This window comes from Poecile atricapillus, chromosome 1 (assembly GCF_030490865.1).
Source record: "Poecile atricapillus isolate bPoeAtr1 chromosome 1, bPoeAtr1.hap1, whole genome shotgun sequence".
NCBI lineage: Eukaryota > Metazoa > Chordata > Aves > Passeriformes > Paridae > Poecile > Poecile atricapillus.
Window position 1 is genome coordinate 90,763,770 of NC_081249.1, and position 9,357 is coordinate 90,773,126.

Genomic DNA, 9,357 nt, shown 5'->3' on the forward strand with positions numbered 1-9,357 from the left:
CTAGTAAAAGTTAGTGTAACACACATGCACAATATTGAGCAATGTCCTTTTTGCCAGCCAATGTTACGTGGCTGCTCTAAAGCCTTGCTTTGCAAATGCTATTTGTTGACTCGGGAGGGCAGCTTGTGGTTCCTCAGGAACCCTGTGATGGATGTAGGTGACCTAACAGATGCTCCTTGTGAGCGGGGTAACACTGAACAAATCTTGACCAAACTGGCATTTCATGGGAATGGGGTGGAATATGGATGGGGACCTGGATCTAGAAATCAGGGACCTTGCTTTTCCCTTAGCAATAACACTCTGCTTCAAACATGCTGGGTATTGAAGGCTGGGGTAAATCTGTCCTTTTGGAGAAATCCTTTTCATCAGGTTAACGGGTCACTGCAAGTCTTGTACTTCCTTGGCAGAGGATCCCTCTGGGCCACTCAGGACAGTGCTTTGTTTCCCTGTGTATTCTCCTGCTCTCCCTCAGAGGGCCCTCAACTCAACCCCTGCTCATAAAACCTCCCCACAGGCAGAGGGGGCCTGGTGAAAGCACTGGCTGAACCCAGCACTTTGTTTCTGTTGTGAGTAGCACTGCTGAAAGGGCCTTGCTGGAAGACTTTAAAACATCCCTTTGCTTTTTTATAAACAAACACCCCTCGTAATCTAAATCAGACCCGAGTGGTTTGCAGCAGTGGTTTTTATCTTCAAATAAACACTGCAGTGTGTTTTCCAAAGTTGGGTTCCCTACTTACTCTCTTCAGGTATTTGGAGTTAAATTGCATCTTTTTGTTTGTTTTTCTTTCTTTAAAGCAGTCCTGAGTCTTCTACTGAGAGATACAATCATAAAAGGCCTTGCAGAAAACCCCATGCAACTGGGCTCGTCAAAACACGTTTTGAAATGGTCCAGGAATGTCTGAAACTTTATGTTGGTCTTTCACAACTTGCAACCCCATCTGGCTGCCTTGCACTTTGAAAAACCTGTTCAGAGATGACCCTTTGCCATGGTTTGTAGGGAAAGCCCACACTGTGGTGCCTGGCCACGGCTCATCCCTAGCCCCACACACAGCCCTCCAAGAATCCTGCCTAGAAACACTTCGAAGTGCTTCTAGGAAAACAGATTTTGTTTGGTGTGTATATGGAGGGGAGAAGGATGGCCTTGGGAGGCAAAAACTACCCTTGACTGAAAGCTGACAGCTGGCATACACCAGGTGTGTATATACCAGGTGTGGTATTTTCATCCCTGTGCTCAGAGGTCCCTACAACTGTGGGCCATGAAGAAGAAAACCACTGTGCAGCATGTCCAGGAGCATCTTGTTTGCTTCCACACCTCTTGATGGAGGGCTGTGGGCATGTTACATTTAAACTCTGAGTGAATAAGGTATCTGCTTTGGTTTATTGCTGTAAATACCATCTGCATTAATAGTGGCTGGCAAAGCCCTGATGGGGTATATTCCTGCTCCCACTTCAAGCAGGGCATTGTGGCTAGTGAATTCCCCACAGGAAAGAGGGCAAAGGCAGGGCGTCTCCCAGGGCCACCAGCGTGTTCCTGCAGCAAGGAGGAGCCTGAGCTTGTGCTAGTTTACCTGCACCAGTTGCACATAAATGCCATTTGCACAGGAGGGGATTAGCAGGGCTTGTCTTCCACCAACAGCCTGGAAAAGGGCCTGTGCAAGGAGAGAGGGGGTGTTACTTACTGTAATTGCTGCTGATGCTGCAGGTGGCTGGCCCAAAAACAAGTTCTCCTAAGAGCTGGCCCGGCTGCTGGTAAGGATGTCAAAAGGGCCCATCCACGCATGGTCCAAGGGAGGCTCATGTGAGGTGCCTCCTTAGGATTGGGGAATGGCAGATGCCTTTGCTGTTATGTAGTTGAGTTTTTGCATTGAAAAGATCATTTCTCTTGGAGAAAGAGGTTCACCAGTGGTGCCTGCTTCTGCTCTGGGTTGTCACAGGAGCTTTGCTTCCACAGTCACAGATCTGCCCCTCCAAAGTGACTCCCTTTGAGAAGCATACTGAAAATGAGTGGCAAAAATGTCACTTCTGTGTCACACTGCCAGTTACCTAAGTTTCTGGGGATTCACATTATGAAATAAGATTGACCCCAGGGTAATTCCTCAAACCCAACACCAGCTTCTGAACAAAGCGTGTTCTGACAGAGAACACCTTCCAACATCATTTGTAGTCTCCTGGCAAAAGGAGAACACCAAGGGTGATCTATGCCATCCATCATGGGCTCTGAAGGTGGTTTCTGTACCAGGTGAGTGAGCAGGAAACATCCTCTTTAATGGCATTTTCTGAATGCCACTCCCTCTTCAGACAGCTTTTCAATAAATATGCCTTCTACACCATTCCACACATCAAAAGTGTCTAATGAGGGTGTCTCACATGATGCTTTTTAAACCATCATGGTGTTGTCCCCAGATTTCTGTGGCCAGAGGTGAAGCCTGATGATAATTTGACATGACAAAATGACACCCTGGTCTGACATGACTAAACAGCAACAGTGGTGTGACAAAGGGCCTTTGGATAGAGTAGAACGTATTTTGCCACATGTAAAGATAACACATGTTGCTTTTTCTATGGACAGGGATGTAGGAATATGGAAATAATCCTTTCACATTCATTAATGCACCAACAGATGAATCCTCCAGTGATGTCTGGGATAGGAGGTTGATGGTTACCATGACCCAGCAAATCTTTAGGGTGATAGCTGGTTCATCACCAGCAGAAAAGCTTTTTGTCCTTCCACAGGTTCTGCAGACAACTTTATTTGGTTATAGTCTTGGTCCAGGCAAGCACAGGAGTTGACCATGGGTCTGCAGTAACTTTGCTCATTCAGTGCATTCATTCCTGAAGTCCAGAATAATAGCCTGGCAACAGAAAGGCTGGAATGACAGTTGAAAGAACTGTTCCAGTCATTTTTTGCTACTGCTCCAGGTGCCAGCATAATGTATTTTCCCAAGCCTGCTTCCCAGAAACCTGGTACATCCTTGGGTTTAACTAACCATTGCAGAAGCTGAGCCGCTGTTTCATGAGAAGACATCAATGCTGGCACTCCCGGCTACAGTGATAAAAACATCCTCCCTTGCCTGTGTTTTCTCCTTGTCATAACGTGCCTGAACATCCCAGATCTGAGAGCTTTCCATGTCTGTTGAGTTGTGCGTGGCAGCCCAGCCATTTCCTTCCCTCTTCTCTCCTTTCTTTTTACAGTAACAACCTTTTCATACTTGTAAGTCCTGTTACTTTTGTCATTAATTTTTCTTCAGAATTCTCCAGGGTGGAAAAAGCTGACAAATGTCTTGTCTTTACAATCTTTTATTCAGCAACAAGTGTCTTCTTCATGCAAATTTCATTGGCAAACATGTAGTCAAACTTTTTCAAAGGCATCCATTTTTTCAATTTCTTTTTAAGAAAAGAAAGGTGTGTTTCTTTTATTTTTAAAGCAGCTCATGATGAATGGGCTTTCAGAACCTTCAGAGAAACTGAGTTCACAACTTCAGGGCTGGTGTGTGTCGTCCTATGAAGCCTGTGATTATAATCCCTTTAAAGGACAATAAGCAAAAAACTCTTGTGAGTTGTACAATATTTTCCCATCTCAGATTCTACATGTTGAGGTAAAGCAATCAGAAGTTGCTGCTTTGAATTTCTTAGTGGCAACAAAGCAGTGAGCTTATTGATCAAAGTGCTTCACAGCTTAGTTAAAAATTCTGTACTAAAGGTCTGTGATTTTTCAGGTACATGTCCTTGACTCAAAATAGCTTTAAAGGCCATGGAAGATCTATCAGGTGACTTGTAAAATGTGGGCATATTTAGATCAGCATCCACCAAGGGTAAGGTGTACTTTGATGGTTGTTAAATTGGATGTTGCACTTCAATGGAAAGCTTTATTGGAAATGGTAGTTCTGTTTCTGAAATTTGTTTGTCCCAGCTTTTACAGAGAATAAGAAACAAGCATTTCCTTGCATGCCAGGCTTATTTCTCAGTTGTCATCTCTCCTGTTCCTGCTCTACTTTCCTTGTTCGGTTCAGCTGACGGGCTCCTGGCTTTTAACTTCCTATTTACTAAGTTATTCTTGACATTATGGATGCCCAAAAACAGATGGTGGTAACTTCCACTTCCTGGCTCTGTTTCTCATAACCCCTTCTGCCTTTGTCTCTGAAGTCTGCAGTGCTGTCCTTGTGAAAGCCAAGGCTTTGCACTGATTTAGCAGACTGGTTCAGCTTTTCAGCATTACTGGCTTATCTTTACTCCCATTTGCCTCCACACAGCACCTCCTTCCTGTCTTCTTGTTCTTTCTTCTGCACAAGGATTTTTCCATGGCCCCCTGGTAACCCTTTTCCCTTCCATTCCTCACAGAGCAGCCCCTTCTCTGGCAGCCAGCATAGACATCCACTATGCCAAGGAGCCCACTCTCATGGACGTGCTTTTCTACAGGGCTTATTGGTGCAAGTCATTGGTGGCCTTTCCTTCTGTCCTCACATCTTAGTGCCTCCTCTTCTTCCTCCTAGTGACCCCAAAACCACCTTCCACAGCTGGCCCCCAGCACTCCATAGCTGTCCCCATGGGGACAGATAAGGACACAGCTGGTCTCTGCCCCTGGATAGCCTATTCAGGATGGATGTGGGAACCTCCTCATTCAACACGTTCCCACCAGCATCAGGAACTAATTTTGAGTGATGAACATCTCCCTCTGTACCACATGGTTTTCAGCCTCAGCCTGAAGTCTTTGTTTCTAAGGACTGCCATGAGCAAGAGGGCATTGTCTGTGAGGATCAGGAAACAGGGATGCACAGTCCTTACCTGGTAGCAGAGTGCTTAGCATCCAGGAAGACGAGTGCCAGGCCCCTGCTGTGACAAGGGAACACCTTAAAAGGAAGGCAGTGGCCTGTCTTTCCAGCTCTTAGATGGGAAAATACTTCAGATGTGCCAGCTAGAGCCAGAAACAAGAGGTGCTTCTGTTGTGCACTGCATGTGCATTATATCTGTATTAATGGGGATTTGGGTTTGGTTTTGCTCTCTACTGTTAGAAAGAAAAACATCTTCACTGTGTCAGGTAGAAGAAAGAACATGGTGAGTAACTGAGATGAGATCATTATATGACTTCATGAGTAGTCATGGACTGCTACAATTGAAGGAAACTATCATTTACCACTTGTTATTTAGCAGATGGGCACAGCTGAAACTCGGCTCCACTGCAAACTTTATTGTTTCCCTGTCAAATCCTAAGAGGCTGAGATACCTCCCAGGAGACCACTAATCACTGCTGGCACTGGGTGTTTCTGGCAGCACCAAGTGAACCTTAAGCGCTTTGGTGGTTCAGATTAGCATCAAAAAGGCTGAATGCTTCCTCTGGGATCCAGCTCATGCTAAACATTTAATAAAAATCCTACATTAAGACTCAGTATGAAAGGAAAGAGTGGGCAAGCTTACTGACTGTATCTGGAATGACCAGTCCCTTACCTAAAATTAGCTGAACTCCTGGTCTCCTGTGTCAGCACACACTAGAGCTTGGGCAGAGCCTGGCTGGTCCTTCAGGAGCTCAGACCTCTGGAAGTTTTTCTGAAGTGTGGTACCAGGTATGACCTTTCACTGAAGCACCATCTAACCTTGGAGGGCTTTTGTTACTCCCTCACCAAAAACAGGGACTGATGAAAACCAAGACTCCAACAGAAAATACAAGTGGAAAAAAACAAGAAGAAAACTGTGTGGTTCTTCTGCTTCTCTCCATCCCACCTGCCCACCCTCCTACACTATTTTTTATAATTATGGTAAATAAAACCTGTCAACCTGTGGACAGCTCAGTCAAGGATGCCCTGTCCTCCCACCGTCAGAACCTGTGCTTTGCCATAAAGTTATGATTCTGCCCGCTCCCAACCCTGTAAGAGGGATTTGCTGACATTTAATAAAAGCTGTGCATGTGCTCCTGCCCCATGTGGGAGAGAGAATGATCCACCAAGTTTCTCTCTTCCCTTTGTGCTGGTTTTGGCTGGGGTAAACTTTCTTCACAGTGACTGGTATGGGGCTGTATTTTGAATTTGTGCTGTCCATAGGGTTGATAATATGGAGATGTTCTTGTTATTGCTGAGCAGATCTTACACAGAACCAAGGCCTTTCCTGCTTTTCATGCTGCCAGGCTGGGGGGTCCTGGGGGGTTGGGAGGAGATACAGACAGGACAGGTGACCCCAACTGACCAAAGGGATATTGAAGACCCTATGACATCATGCTCCGTATGCAAAGTGGAGGGAAGAAAGAGGAATGGGGGGACATTTGAAGTGATGGTCCTAACTGTTTGGAAAGGATCTCATCAAAGATGAGGCCATTTGTGTCTGAGTCCCAGGACCAAATCTGGGTGAACACCCCCTTGTTTGTCAGAGCCAGAGAGCTGCTTGGTGCCTCCTCCACCAGACAGCTTGGTCACAGCCTCACTTGATTCCCACACACTGCGGCATAGGATCATCCTGCTGCTTTCTCAGAAGCTCTACCCTGGCTCCCTTTTCCTTGCCACAGTACCTAATTCATAACCTCGTGTTTTCCCCTTGATGCTATCCCCCAAAAAAACAATAATTAGAAAGCATGTGGGAAACCAGCTTACAAAAGGTTGTCAGCCTCTCTCCCACATCCGAGAGACTGACTGAGGGTTTTCTCCATCCAGCTGGTCCCCATCCAGCATTGCCACTGGCAGGTTGCAAAAAGTCTTCACACAGAGGGTTTCTAACACCCCACAGATGGGCTTCATGGACGGAGCAAGAAAGGATTAGGGAGAGTTGAAGCAGACCAGCCTTTCTTCCAGTGGTGAGCACCACCTTCACTTTTACAGGGAGCTGCCAAATGGCATCTTGAAGGAGGTCATGTCTCAGGCCCCAGCCCTCTGTGACTTTCTGACCTGGACCCCTGTCAGGTGATTCTGGGATTAGCCTAACTTTGCATAAGAGACAGGCAGGATGAGCAGGGTGTTGCTAACAAACCAGTTTTCACTGGTGGGAGTGAGCTGCAGTTCTAAGCATGGTAGAAGCCACACTGATCTTCCTGCCCTAGACAAGTTCAAAGTGCTGTAGCTTCTGCTACAAGGGGATGTGGGTCACATGCCACTTTTTTTCACATGGTGCTTTTCTTCCACCATATTCTTGATCCCCCTGTTTTTCCCCACTCTTTCCTATTTCTTTTTCCACCTAGATCACTCCTAAGATCTTGGCTTGTCCGTCTAGCAACAGTGGGGTCCACATCAACCATACAAAGATCATCTTTCTGAGAGACTGCTTCAAATCTGGAAAGGATGCAGAACTTTGTACTACAAAGGAAGGTTTTTTAAATTGCCCTGGATGGAGAGGCACTAACTGGGCTCAAAATTTTCCACGGCACAATTTTCTTAAAGCATAGAGCCATGGAAAATGGGTATTAAAGGGAATGTGACCCAGTTCATACTCGTGTCCTCAGCTGCACCTAACTACTCCTGGCAGAGATTTCATCATCTGAATGGACAGTCTTCCAGGATGTACTGGGAGGAACAGAGTGAGCAGTGGGAACCTCCCTGAGGGCAGTTCTTTGTGTAAGAATAGTCCACACATGTTCCCAGTTGCCCTATCAAGGTAAGTGGTTGTAATGGGGAACTTCTGTCAAGGGGAATGAAGAGGAGGTTAGAAGAGATTGTTTGGAAGGTGTCAGAAAGACAACAGGATGGTGTGGGAACACCAAAAGATTGTTCAAGCCCTCAGAAATTTCAGGAATGTAGAAGAAAGTCCAAGGCCCTGCTGCTGAGATCTGGAGAACAGAAACTCCTGAAGGTTGAAGTGGCTGATGTTCGCTGAGAAGCTTCACTGTGTGGGGCACTTAGCCCTGGTTCTCTGATGGCTGCCTGTCCACAGTCCAGTGCCCAACCTCATGGCCTGGAAATGGTCTGGGAAAAGCAGGATGGCTTTAAGGATCCTTCAAAATGGGTGAAACTTAAACAATTTACATCCAAGGGACCATGGACTAGGTGGGTATGTGAAAAGAAAAGAATCAGTTGTTCAAACTCCCAAATAGGAAACTTTGTAAGAGGAAAACATGAAGAAGTTCTCTTTTAGGAATGAATCAGACAAAACCTGTATTTCCTAAGTGTGGCTACATGGTTTTTTTCGAGGGGCTGTTACAACTGCTGGCTGCCGCATGCTGAGAAAGGAGAGAGTGCCTGGAAGAGAGAAGGGTGGTGCTTCATGCTAATGGCAACTTTACCCGTTCTACAGCGGGGACTCACAGCAGACTATGTAGATCAGGAAAGCCCAAGAGGGAGCGCCGTGTGCAAGCCTGTGTGTACCTGACTGCCTCATCAAACGAGGCCCAGCACGGATCTCTCTCTACAGGCTCATTTGCAACGTGTGAAAAGAAAACTGTATTTGCATAGATAATTTAATTCTGGGACACATCTGTGGAGATTGCCTGCAGGCCACAGTCAAGTCCCATGAGAGTTTCTAAGTGTGCTGGATGATAATTTCCCAGCAGAGGATGCATCCATCCAGCACACCCTGTCTCCCTTTTAGAGTCGTCATCATCATGGCTAGAGACAGTGGAGCTGAGCAGTGGCAATGGACTTGAGCAAAGTCAGGACAATCACAGGTAGTCATACATGAATTTGGCTTTTCCAAGACACTAACTTTCCCCAAGATGAAGCAAAAACCAAATGCAATTCATCCTAAAAAGAACCTGGACAAATTCAGTGAAATCTGACTGCAATATGAGTTGCTTAAGAAGCGTTTAAGCAGATGACCAAAAGCTGCAGTAAAAGTAGAGGGTATTTTTGATGGTCCTGTGTGGCACCCTGGTTGGTTGTGAACCCCTGAGGATGGACAAAGCATAAGTGTTAAATGGGCTAAAACCCTGAGCCAGACCCCAGAAGAGAAGTGTTATTGCTAATGACTGGCAAGCAGGAGGGAGGAAGGTCTCAGTCCACAAAAATCAGCTCCAAGCCCCCTTTTTTCGACAGTAAACTTGAAACTTCAAGTATACAACCATTGTGTGTCTTGGAGCAAATGACATGGGCCAGACCTCCAAATGAGGTGCTGTGTCCCAGGTGATCACAACTCCCACAAGGGATCCAGCAGCTGTGACATGTAAGTAGCTCCATGCAGGATGAACAAGGTGCTAAGGATGAAGAGCCAGAGCAGCAGTGAAGAGGCATGAGTAGGTGGCTTATCCTTCTTATAAGGAAGTATTGTGATGGATACTGAACCCCTCCAGGTAGCTCTGCAATCCAGCTCTTCAACAGGTTGTTTAAAAGGAGCAAGGACTGAGAAAAGACACAGAAGACAGATGGAGAAAATTGCATCCTGCCTCCCCTGGCAGTTTCAAATGAGTTCAGCTTTTGCTTTCCCTTCCTAGGACCCAGCCTTGGGCTCAGC